The sequence below is a fragment of the Podarcis liolepis genome (assembly GCF_965112155.1).
Source record: "Podarcis liolepis genome assembly, chromosome: 16".
In the NCBI taxonomy this organism is placed as follows: domain Eukaryota; kingdom Metazoa; phylum Chordata; class Lepidosauria; order Squamata; family Lacertidae; genus Podarcis; species Podarcis liolepis.
In genome coordinates this window covers 10,910,163-10,923,140 of record NC_139567.1, presented here as the reverse complement: position 1 = coordinate 10,923,140, position 12,978 = coordinate 10,910,163, and the positions used below count along the sequence as shown (strand labels likewise).

Sequence of the window (12,978 nt, the reverse complement as noted above, 5' to 3'; positions counted from 1 at the left end):
CACTGTAGTTTAAGGGTTTCTGGGAGTTATAACTGAGGGGTAAACTAAAGTTTCCGGAATTCTTTAAGGAAAAGAATGTGTGTCAAATGTGCTTTAAAGGTATTGTACAATGTTACTCTCTATGTGCAGGGGTTTTTTAAATTAAGGTTTCACAGGAGCAGTAGTTAGAAAGCAAACAAGGGGTCTGAAAATGTGTACATGGACACAGCCTACCACTCCAGCCCTTGAAAACATGCATGTCCAGCAGATATTGAAAAATCGCAGGTATTTTAAGTGTTGTAGTACTGAACTATTAAAAATGTCACAGCTTTCTTTCCAGCTTAATCATCAAAATTGAGGAATTGTGTGTTTAGGGATCTGAAGCTTTCTGAGGATTGTGCCGTTTAGAAAAGATGTACCACCCAGTCCTATGCATGATTAGTTCTCTGAAGCTTTTCCCTAAGAGTTCCCTAAGATTTATAGCCTTAGTACAGTAGAGTTATTTTATTTTTCTATTTATTTTTCTTCAAAAGCCAGACATTGAGACAAACTCCTTGGAAAAGCAGTCGTATTGAAAAACTATTAAATCTGTTAATGTACCACAACATGTAGGTGAATTCCACATGTTATCTGCTACCCATCTGGATTTGTGCACGTGTTAGCCAAATGGTAACCTTTGGGGTTCTGCCTGGGAGGCCTGACTTCACGCAAGCAAAATATTTTACCCCTGCACACAGGAAATCTAAGCCTGCGTCATAGCCATCTATGCAAGTAGTGACACAAGCACTTTTATCATGTGAATTTGGTGTCAGAATTTGGTGACGAGTTGCACGGACATTAACTACTTACACAAGCACATATTGAACAGTGATCGGGGTACAGGGCCGTCTTACCCATAGACGCTAGGGGTGTGGGGCACCCGGGCGCTGGGCTCTCAGGGGCGCCAGGCTGAGAGTCTGGGGCCCAAGAGTTAAGTTCAGGAAAGAGCCCATCCATCGGTTGGAGCACCGCGGCGGGCTCTTCTGCTGCAGGCGGCTCTGCACTGTGAGTTCAGGGGCTACTGAGCCAGCAAGATGCTGAGGGGGTTGGCCGGCTCCGCTCTCCTGTGTGTCTGGGACTGGGCAACCTGGGGGAGGCAGCGCCGGGTGGATCTTTGCACCCCGGTGCCGCATATGCTTAAGATAGCCCTGTCAGGGTACATGCAGTGGCCTGCGAAAAGCCGCTTAGGATGTGGCCAGCTATAATACACATGGATTCACTCCATTCCAAAACTAATTTCTGATTAGGTGAGCTGGCTCACACAGCCCCTTGGAATTCGATTTCTCTTTATTGTCTGAGCTGTTTCACCCGCTGCTGTTTGCATTCCCATGTAGGTCCTCTGAGCCGCCTCATTTACCGTATTTTTTGCACCATAACACTCACTTTTTTCCTCCTAGAAAGTAAGGGGAAATGTCTGTGCGTGTTATGGAGGGAATGCCTGCGGGTGTCGGGGGGGATCTGCTGCAGTCGTGAGCAGAGGATCCATGGTTCCCCTTCCTTCCCTCCTCTGTGGCTCGCTTTGAAACAGCAAAGCGGGAGAAGAGCCGCTGCCGGGGATGAGTGGGGAGGAGGGAGAAAAGCAGAGCCTGCTCGCTTTAAAGGAGCAAAGTGGGAGAGAAGAGGAGCCATCTCCCCTTATACCCCTCTTCTTCATTATTAGCAGCATCCTTCTCCACACACCCCACACGTGCTCCTTGTCCCTTGAGTGCTTTTCCTTCCCTCCCCACTTAAAACGTGGTTACAAAGCACGGATCCACATGGATCCTCAGGATTTTTGCATTGGGCTACTCCAAACTCACTGTCAGATCACATGTCTGTGGCCACAGCATGAACCACAAAAATCATACATCCACTGTTTCATTTAGAATATTTTTTTCTTGTTTTCCTCTTCTAAAAACTACGTGCGTGTTATGGTCGGGTGCGTGTTATAGAGCGAAAAATACGGTAAATGGCTCTCACTGAAGATTCAGGCCTAAAGATGAGCCTCGCTGCTATTTAGAGCTAAATTGTATGCATTTACTCCTCCAGATTACATTTTGGAGTTTTTCTAGTTTGTCACAGGTTTACTTTGGTGTGTCAACAGGTTGTTGTTACACGATAATCTCTTTTCTTCTTCTTTTGCCTTTTACGCGCAAAGAACACTGAAGCCACAAAGATTTATTGGTTTTTTTGCCACGTGTGAAATTGCAGCACAGTGTCCAAGACAAATAGTGAAACAGTTTTCCAACTGGCAAAAGAAAGCAAACATGGTATCCCAGCTTATCATGTTCCAGGTGTAACATTTTGCTGAATAATGATGGCAGCAATTAGCTGACTATGCATTTACTTCATTTTGGCAGTGGGCTTGTTCTAGCCTTGCCTTTTCAACCCATCTCTGAAATATTTGGGGTGAGGAGTGCCCACTCAGACCCAAGGTTGTACAGGCTCTTAGGCCATGACTGTATATTTTAACTTTTACTTTCTATGGAAGAAGAATTGCTACTTAAAACATTATTTCTATAGTATCCAATGTGTCTTTAAACCATTTCCACAACACACTGGAAGTCAGGTCTGTCTTCACTGGAGAGTAAAGTGAAAAGTACTCAACGCTTTTAGAGCCTGTTAAGAGCTGGGGAGGTATCACATCTTAACAGAGCACATGCAGTGCATGCAAATAGGTTTGATTTCTGACATATATATTTCGGTCCTAGGTGATGTGAATGTTTGCATCTCTGGAGACAATATTGGGCTAGATGGACAGATATTCATAAAAGGCATGAGGTGTAAACTCAAATGAAAATAGGTTCTGGGCAGGGCACTGCGTCTAAATGTTTGGAATTATGGTCATGAAATTATGTTTAATTGCTTTATTTTTATGTTTGAAAATCTGTCTAGACAGAATAAAGTACTTTTTCAATGCAGCCGCAATAAGTGGTGATGGGTGCAAACTTGGGTAGCTTTAAAAGAGGATAAGACAAACTAAGGAGGGGGATGTCTATGTTGTACCTCTACTGTCAGAGGCAGAATGCCACTCAATGCTAGTTGCTGGAAATCACAAGTGGAGAGAGTGCAGTTGTGCTCAGGTCCTATTTGCAAACTTTACATAGGCATCGGATCAGCCACTGTGAGAATAGGTTGCTAGACCACATGGTTGACTGATCCAGCAGGCCATAGCTGTCAACTTTCAGATTTGAAAATAAGGGATCAGCAGCCTCGAAAATAAGGGATCAGCAGCCTCACCTGTCCCGGGGACAGTCTACAGGATATCTAACAATCCGGGATAGCAGTGGGAAACGGCGCTGGAATAAGGGAATTTCCCACAAAAAAGGCATCTTACTTTTTTGTTTGCTTATTTTTTGTGTGGTAGCTCAGTTGGTAGAGCATGAGTTGTGGGTTTGAGCCCCATGTTGGGCAAAAGGTTTCCTGCCTTGCAGGGGGTTGGATTAAATGCCCCTTGTTGTCCCTTCCAACTCTCAGTTCTTTGATTCTATGCTCTGCCCCACACCTCTCTGTATCAAAGCTCTCTACAGAGCTTGCAGTTTAGAACAATAACATGTTGAGATTTGATTTAAAAAAATTGTGATGCTTTACATTGTGAACTTTATCTGGAAAATGCTTTCTAAATATTTTTTACAAAATTAAAAAGTGGATGCGCAAATATTCTACAAATATTTTTAATAACTAAATTTATTCATTTATTTTGTGCACTTTGAATCTAGAAACGGTTTCAAGTTCAAACATAAAACTTTTGCATCAGTGGTATTTGTCCTTGACTGATAAACATGCATACACTCAAGCTGTTAGTTAGCTATAAGAGTTCAGTGATATTTACTCCTTAGTAATTTTACATGGAGCCAATTAAGATCAGACTTGTTTCACATTTGGCGGAACTTTCTTGTTTTAAAAGTATTGATTAGTAATAATCCATACTGAATACAAAATGGCGGAAGATTATATCCAATTCTATGTCCAATCAGAGTAGACCCATTAAAGTGAATGCCCATGGCTACCAAGTTCATTCATTTCAATGGGTCTATTCTAAGTAGAATTTAGTTGGATACAGTGCTCTGTATACAGAGGAGTCCTATATATGTTTGTCTATGATTGCTGCTATAGATGAGAGTTCAGGAAGTGATTTTTTTAAATGTAGTTGCCGAATGGTGGAAGAGCCAGAGACAAAGCTTTGGCAATGTATCTATTTTACAGCTGCAATGATTTTCTGGGCCAGGCCCTGGACATAATCACTAGCTCTTAAAAAGCAGTAGAAGAGGATGCAGCAGTTTGGGAAACAACGGCAGTGGAAAAGCCAATCAACTCATAGGAAGGAAATGGATCAGTGGAGGAATTTTGGAAAAGTTTACGATGATTTATATCAGGTGTGGGGAACCTTTGGTCCTCCTGATGTTGCCAAATACAACTCCCATGAGCCTCAGCAAGCATAGCCAATGGCCAGGGGGATGGGAGTTGTAGTTCAGCAACATTGGCCAAAGTTTCCCCACATCTGATACGTATATTGCTGTTGCTATGTATGGTACTGTACAAAATACAAGAGGGCAAGGTCCCTGACATGAGATAACAGCAATCTATCAATCAACACGGGAAAAACAGGAAAATGAAAAGAAATGGAAGCCGGGGTGAAGGTGTATGGTCCGGGTTAGGGAGTCTGCAGCCCTCCATCCATTGTTGGACTACAACTCCCACCATCCTTGACCATTGACTCTGCTGGTTGGGGCTGATGGGAGCTGGAGTCCAACAGTGGCTGGAGGGTCACAGCAGCAGCACCCCCCCCCTTGCACACACTGAGGAAGAGCACAACAGCCTTAGGCTTCTTTACGGCCGGGCATGGGAACTTGGGGATTGTGCCAAAGGGTTCACAAAATAATGATCATGCTCATTATTACTTTTTACCACACTGGAAGGGCAGTGTTGTTCTTGGGCCGTATTATGTTTTGCTGATTTATAGGCTTAGTAGTTGATGCTGTAGCTTTTCTGCATTCATAATAAAGTACAAAGAGTCAGACTTTTGTGGGGAATGCTCTTTGCCCCCCCTTTTTTTTGCAGGACAGAAATGTATTTGCTTTTCAACACTTTTGAAATATTATTTTCATTTTTGAATGTATGCTCTCATGAATGCCGCAGCTGAGATTCCTGCATAGGAGGGAGTTGGACTAGATGACCCTCATGGGTCCCTTCCAACCCTACAATTCTATGGGTTTTTTTTTGCAATTATACATTTTCAGGCATCATAGGCTACGTGCATTTTCAAACATGCACCACTACCCCCTGCTGGCCAAATTATCCTCTTCTGACAGGCCTTACACAAACACACACGCAAACGCCCCCCCCCCCACACTTCATAATGTATACATATTTTTAATATATACCTTGCCTTTCTACTGTTTAGGTGTCCAGGGTGACTTCCAAACTTATTTGAAAATAACTGGTATCCATCTTAGTGGGGCAGGCAAGTGAACCTTCGTACTGCCCTAGAACAAAGGAACAAATTCCCTTAAGTCCATGCCAAACGCATCAGACCCACTGAGACTTTCTTCTGGTGCATAGTGCTTGTGCCACCTCAGTGTTAGTAGCAGGGCAAAGGCGTAAGACGTCCTTTCTGGAAGCACCCACCCTACAGACCAGTTTTGGAGCAGAGCACATGCAAACATCTGAGTTGGATTAGTTGGGCAGCGATTAGAGGCCCAGCTTGGCTGCTGCCACCCATGTCTTCCTTCAGACAACTATCTCGATGTCAGGTATTGCACTTATATTCCACCTTTCTTCACAAGGAGCTCGAAATGGCATACATGGTTCTCCCATCCTCATTTAATCCATATAGCAACCTGACTGGCGCAGTGCGACGCTGGAGAGCCAGTGTGGTGTAGTGGTTAAGAGTGGTGGACTTGTGATCTGGTGAACCGGGTTCGATTCCCTGCTCCTCCACATGCAGCTGCTGGGTGACCTTGGGCTAGTCACACTTCTCTGAAGTCTCTCAGCCTCACTCACCTCACAGAATGTTTGTTGTGGGGGAGGAAGCAAAAAGGAGATTGTTAGCTGCTTTGAGACCCCTTAGGGTAGTGATAAAGCAGGATATCAAATCCTTTAAAAATCGCATCTGTGCATGTCTGCAGCACCGGAAATTGCTTCTGCGCATGCCCAGACGCTGAGAATAGCTCCCGTGCAGAAGCAGTTTTCAGCGTCTGGACATGCGCAGGCGCGATTTCTGGTATCTGGACTCACCGAGTGGGTAGCTCGGTTCGGGGTGGCTCGTGGGCCGGTAAAACGGTCTTCGTGGGCTGCATCTGGCCGATGGGCCGCACATTGCCGACCTCTGTCCTAGTCTGACACTCCATCCATTACACTACACTGGCTACAATTGCCCTCTTCCTTCCCCAATGCTAGTGATAGCTCTATCTCTGTTCTGTTTGTGCATATTACCAGGAAGCTTGGTTTTGCTTCAACTCTTTCCGTGGGCTTCATTTGGATCTTCTGGTACAGTGGTACCTCGGGTTACAGACTCCGCTAACCCAGAAATAGTACCTTGGGTTAAGAACTTTGCTTCAGGATGAGAACAGAAATCATGCAGCGGTGGTGTGGTGGCAGCGGGAGGCCCTATTAGCTAAAGTGGTACCTCAGGTTAAGAACAGTTTCAGGTTAAGAATGGACCTCCAGAACGAATTAAGTTCTTAACCAGAGGTACCACTGTACTCTGTTGCACCTGCTGTATTAAATGCCAGTACTGAAAAATCCCAGTTCTTGCTTAGATGCCTTCCCAGATCACAATTGCACCGCAGCAGCCTTTCCCCTACCAGTTTCTCCCGAGTTCACCCAGACGCTACTTAATCAACTTACAGATGTAAACTGGTTTAAAAACTGGATTCTCTTGGGGAATCCTGTGGATTTCATGAAGGAGGGAACCTGAGGTTCTTAGGAATTTAATGGGACATAAGTTACTTGCTGCTAAGTTGTTCTTTTGATTTGAATGGAACCTAAAGAAAAAAGATTCACAGGAACTGTATTTTGTTAAGAGTGCTAGAAGCTGTGGCTTTGGGAGTGGTAAACTACAGTTCCCAGGATTATTAGGAGGGTACTTTAAATGTATGATGTGTACACAGTCTATATCTCTGGATTTGGCCCTAAGATTATCTCAGCTTGAAGCGCAGCACAATTTTTAATCGGGAAAGGCTAGCCACACTCATTTTTGCAACAAAGCAAGTAATCCTTGTACGTTGGCCTGTAGTTTTTGAAGCTTAAAAATAGGAAGTTCAAGGAGAAGTGAATTTGAATCAGCTTCAACAGCCTGGAGTAACCTTCCACCCCATTGTAACCATTTTGGTCACTGACCTTAGGTTTGAAATAACTATTTTCCCTGCCCTCCCTTCCTCAATCATTCTTCTTTTCCCCTTCTTCTCCTCTTTGTGCTTAACACTGTTTCCATAATGGACAGGTTCTGCAAATAGTGCCCCCTTCCTCTGCAGATGCAAATATACGGTAAGTTTTGAGCTATGGGGGGGATAACACATGTACAGTGGCGTAGCGTGGGGGGTGCAGGGGGGGCCGGCCGCACCAGGCACAACATCTGGGGGTTAGGGTTAGGGGGTGCAAATCCATGGGTTAGGGGGCGCAAATCCACGGGTTAGGGGGCGCAAATTACTTGCCTTGCCCCGGGTGCTGACAACCCACGCTACGCCACTGCACATGTAGCACTGACTGCGTCTTTAACTTGATAAGCACTCTGGGGAGGGGGTGGGGAGGGAGAATCAATTTCTGTTCCTAAGGTTATTTTGTGGTGGGTGGGTATGAGAGAGGCGCTCTCATAGAGCAACTGAGCGACAGCTTGAAACCGCACTATTCCTTGATCTCAGCGAAAAGAACAAGACAGGAGTCCCAAATCCCAGCTGTGCAGAGCAAGGATCAGAGCGCTAATAATATGACTGTAATGATACATGAGGGAGTCTTTTCCTGGTCTCAGAGAGTTCAGCATTCCTTCAGAGAAAGCAGCTTTTGAATCCCAAGCATCATGTACACCTCTGGCTGGCTGCAGCGGCTGCTTTGTTACACGGACTGCTTTCTTATTTGGGGTGTGTGGGTGAGTATGGCGGGGGAGAGACGTGTTTTAGGCACTGTTTATCTGCCCCCCTCCCATATCCAGGGGCTAGAGTCAGGTAGAAAAAGCATTTGGTGTTGGGGCGACTGTCAAGAGCGAATCTTGATTGACAAATTGGGGCCCCAACGGAGCTCATTAAACCCAACCTCAGTTCTCTCCTGGGAAGCCTGAATACTAGACCCCTGTTTTTCTGCTATTAGAATATTTTGACTCCTCCGTTGATCAATTGAATGTGCCTTTTCTTTTTTTTCCTCCAGTATTAATTCAGTTTGGAGTCGCAGATGATTTTCCTGCTAATGAAGAAACACTGCATGCGGTCATCAGGAAAGGTGAGGCCGCCTTTGCTAGAGGACCTCAGGCAGAATACAGCGTGATTATTCATGAAGACCTCTGTGCCTGCAAATACTCTTCTTGCCTTCTCTCCAGTGGGCCTCTTTCACCCCATCTCTTGTCAATTGCATTTTATTTTTTAACATGAACAAAAACTTAGAAAAATAAATGAAGAAATGAAGAACAATGCAATCCGGTTTCATTTCAAAATAATTTCGGGTAACATTCATTCTTGCTGCTAGCAGCAAGCATAGGAGGAGGTTGGACTACTTGACCCTATGATTCTGTGAAATGGGCTACCACCAGACGGCATTTAGTTCACACAAGAAAGCAAAGGCAACTGTGTTGGCCTACACAAATGATTCTAAAATCCACAGGAGGACAATACCTTTATTAGTCTAATCAAGATGTGAGATCAAGAGCCAGGAAGAAGAAGCACATAGTTAATGCAGTGTATAGTTGAACTTTGGAACTCACTGCCACATGAGGCAGTGATGCCCACGAATTTAGATGGGTTTAGAGGATTAGGCAAGTTCATGGAGGAGAAGGTTCTCAATGGCTACTAGCCACAGCTGGAGAAATCCCAGTTTCTGGAAACCATAGAGTGGGAGGGAAGAGTGCTCTTGTGCCTGGGTTCCTATTTGCGGGTTTCCCACAGGCATCTCTTTGGCCACCAAGAGGATGGGATCCTGCACTAGGTGGGCCATTGGCCTGACCCATCGGGCTCTTATGTTCTTGTGTTTTCATACAGCAAAGGGCTAAGGGGTCTTGCCCAAACACCAGTTCACAGTACTTAGCAAAGCTCGAACACAAGGCACTAGCTGGATGGTCCGGAGTAAAGGATTGTGGGAAAGGGTCCACATTAGCCCTTATGGAAGAGGAAAATCTCAACGCACATACTTTCTCTCACTCACACACACACATACACACACAGTTCGAGCCCAGTTCTCAAGTGAAGATAGTTCAGTAGCTTCCTGCTCCTGGTCTTCCTTATATTCCTCACATATTGCAAGCACAGTGAAGATCATTAAGTGTGCAGGAATATCTAGACTGACTAAGCAATTAATACAGTGGTATCTCGGGTTAAGAATTCATTCTGGAGGTCTGTTCTTAACCTGAAACTGTTCTTAACCTGAAGCACCACTTTAGCTAATGGGGCCTGCCGCTGCGCAATTTCTGTTCTCATCCTGATGCAAAGTTCTTAACCCGAGGTACTATTTCTGGGTTAGCGGAGTCTGTAACCTGAAGCGTATGTAACCCAAGGTACCACTGTACTTACAGTATCTGGAACAACGGCAAAAAGAGAACTCGAAACAAAAGCTTGTTTGCTATTTTGTGACCTTTTAGTTGGCCTAATAAAAAGCATTGTCCTATTTATGTTTTGCAATCATTTGGTGTTGGCTTAAGCCTTAACATATAAGAGTAGCAAGGAAGTGGTTTTTTAAAGGTTTTCTTTCTATGGTCCTCTGGATACAACCGAAGGCTTTTTTAAAACATAAATCAATCTGTATAGGTATATCCGAGTCTCTGTAGGTACAGACAGATTGATTTATGTTTTAAAAGAGCCTTCGTTTGTGTCCTGAGGACTCGGATTCGGAGGTATCTAAAATTAACTCAACATCTAAAATTAACTCAACATGTACAGCTGTGTTTCTCAAACTTTAGGTCACCATGCCCTAATGGGGAGGTCAGTGGCAAATCACATACTTTCCATGTAGAAGGCCTCAAGGTCAATCCCCGGCATCTCCTGCTAAAAGATCCCAAGCAACAGGCTGGGAATATCTGCCAGATAGTGTGTGAGGTTGTTTTTAGGCAACTTCTTAGGATAAATTAGCTGGGTGGGTGCCTAGGAGTCTCGATTCAAAACACACGAGGCCTTAATAAAAAATAACTAATCCCCACACACCTTTTCGCTAAGCCTCCCCTTGATGCCAGTAATAATAAGCTTATATATTCTCCCTACAGAGGAAAGTACGCCTGGCACCATCATTAAACAGCTTCCGGCAAATGCCGAAGACTCACCTGTTTACTCTGATTTTTGACACTCGGGGTGTATGCTTTTAGGGCCCACCTTATTTTTGTGACCGTAATTTGTTTTAAACTGTTTTTTAATACTGTGTTTTACTGTTGTAACCCGCCCTGGGACCTTAGGGTGAAGGGTGGGTGAATAATAATAAGAATAAGAATAAGAATAATAAATCTGAATAAGGATAAGGAAGCTCCTTATAGGCTTCTGTTGTAGTAAAACATTTTGTGCCCCATCTACACATTGTGGTTTGCACCTTCTCTCAAACTGCCTTGTACCACCCTATATTGCTTCACCTCCAGTCTAAGGGGCTCACGGCAGTCTCATTCTGGCAGGAGGGAACTGGTTGCTTCTAAGACACAAAAGTGGCTTTAAAAAAAAAGTTTTGCTTCCTGTGCCCCACACATACCTTTATTCTGTCTTGTGGTTGCTTTGAGTGCAGTGTGAAAAACCTGCTTACCCAAAAGCAACGCAGAAACCTGCTTAAAAGGTAAAGGGACCCCTGACCCATTAGGTCCAGTCTTGGCCGACTCTGGGGTTGCGGCGCTCATCTCGCTTTATTGGCCAAGGGAGCCTGCGTACAGCTTCCGGGTCATGTGACCAGCATGACTAAGCCGCTTCTGGCGAACCAGAGCAGCGCACGGAAACGCCATTTACCGTACCTTCCTGCCGGAGCGGTACCTATTTATCTACTTGCACTTCGTGCTTTCGAACTGCTAGGTTGTTAGGAGCAGGGACCGAGCAATGGGAGCTCACCCCATTGCGGGGGTTTGAAATGCCAACCTTCTGATCGGCAAGCCCTAGGCTCTGTGGTTTAACCCACAGCGCCACCCACGTCTATTAAATACAGTGGTACCTCGGGTTAATAACTTCGTTCTGGACGGCTGTTCTTAAACTGAAACTGTTCTTAACCTGAGGTACCAGTTTAGCTAATGGGGCCTCCCACTGCCGCCACTGCACGATTTCTGTTCTCATCCTTAACCTGAGGTACTATTTCTGGGTTAGCAGAGTCTGTAACCTAAAGGGTCTGTAACCCGAGGTACCACTGTATAAGGAAGCTCATTATAGGCTTCTGTTGTACTAAAACGTTTTGTGCCCCATGTACACATCGTGGTTTGCACCTTCTCTCAATCTGACTTGTACCACCCTATATTGCTTCACCTCCAGTCTAAGGGGCTCATGGCAGTCAGGGACTTGGCAGTCTCCAGAACTGGTTATTTCTGAGACACGAAAGTGGCTTTAAAAAAATGGTTTTGGTTCCTATGCCCCACACATGCCATGGAGGCTGCTTCCCTTTGGGGCAGGAGGCAGGGAGGATGACAGTAGGTGGCACCAGAGTCAACGATGGGCTGAGCTGGCTAGTTCTAGTTTTGTACCCATCACCCTGCTGAGCTCCACAAGGGCAAAACTGAGACCAAGGGGGAGGAAGAGGACGGGCGATAAGCAAGAAGGCAGGCAGGTAAGGGGTGGCTGAGGGCGGAATGGGTTTGGTGGGGCAGTGCCCTCTTCACCCAAATGGACCAGCCTCTACTGCTGCTTGCGCACGCACTGACACACCCACATGGAAGCACCAAGGAGGAGTGTCTGAGGCTGCAAGGTGCTCACCAGCACCACATTTAGGGACCCCAGAAGTAGACAATACTAGGCTAGATGGACAAAGAGCCTGATCTGGTATAAGCTGGGTTCCTGTGTTTCCAACAACATGAGAACACCCATTTTTAAAGCCTTTTTCTGTTCTCACATTTGTCATCCACCACCAGCTTGCTTCAACTTGCAGGCGCGACGTCCGTCCCAGGTGTCCCCTGACAATCCATTGGGCAGAGGACTACCATGAACCTTGGGAGGTTGTGGACTCTCCTTCATTTTTAAAAGCAGAAGTTGGATGGCGATCTGTCACACATTCCTGCATTGTTGAGTGAGGGTTGGACTAGATGACCCTCAGGGTCCCACTCTGCAATTCTATGATTCTACGAAGCCTCAAGATATGCTGTGGTTCAGCGGTGGAGCATTTGCTTTGCGAGTAGGAGGTCCCAGGTTCAATCCCCTGCAATTCCACACAGGTCTGGGAGAGACTCCCTGCCTGGAACCCTGGACAGCCACTGCCAGTCACTGTAGATAACACTGAGTTATATCAACCAATGGTCTGACTTTAGTATAAGGCAGCTTCCTGTGTCCCTGTAAGTCCTGGCTGGAGTGGTGATGTTAATGGGGAAGTCTAGGGAGCCTGAGCCCTAGGTCTTTTGCCCTAGATCTCCTTCCCCATCTCTCTTTAAAAAAACCACAACATTATCGCATATATATATATTCGCTTACAGGAATCCACTTGTACAATAATGCATGAACATTTTATTCAAGTTTTATTTAAATTTGTGTCATGGGCCGATGCGCTGAGCCGGTTAAGTACCTACCTAGCAATGTCTCTGCCTAGGGGGGATTATTGGAGGTGTATTTGACTAGAAGAACATGATAGGAATCAAATCCCAATTCTCTCTTAGGCAGTGATTTATTTATTTTTCTAGAA

The 12,978-nt window shown here is 45.2% G+C and overlaps 1 long non-coding RNA gene across 1 annotated transcript; it reads left to right on the top strand.

Moving 5' to 3' along the window:
- The first annotated feature begins 7,752 nt into the window (after window positions 1-7,752).
- On the top strand, window positions 7,753-8,587 carry LOC310695855. Its single transcript, XR_014520299.1, has 2 exons — window positions 7,753-8,083; window positions 8,359-8,587. It is a non-coding gene; the product is annotated as an uncharacterized lncRNA (long non-coding RNA).
- Window positions 8,588-12,978: the final 4,391 nt, after the last annotated feature.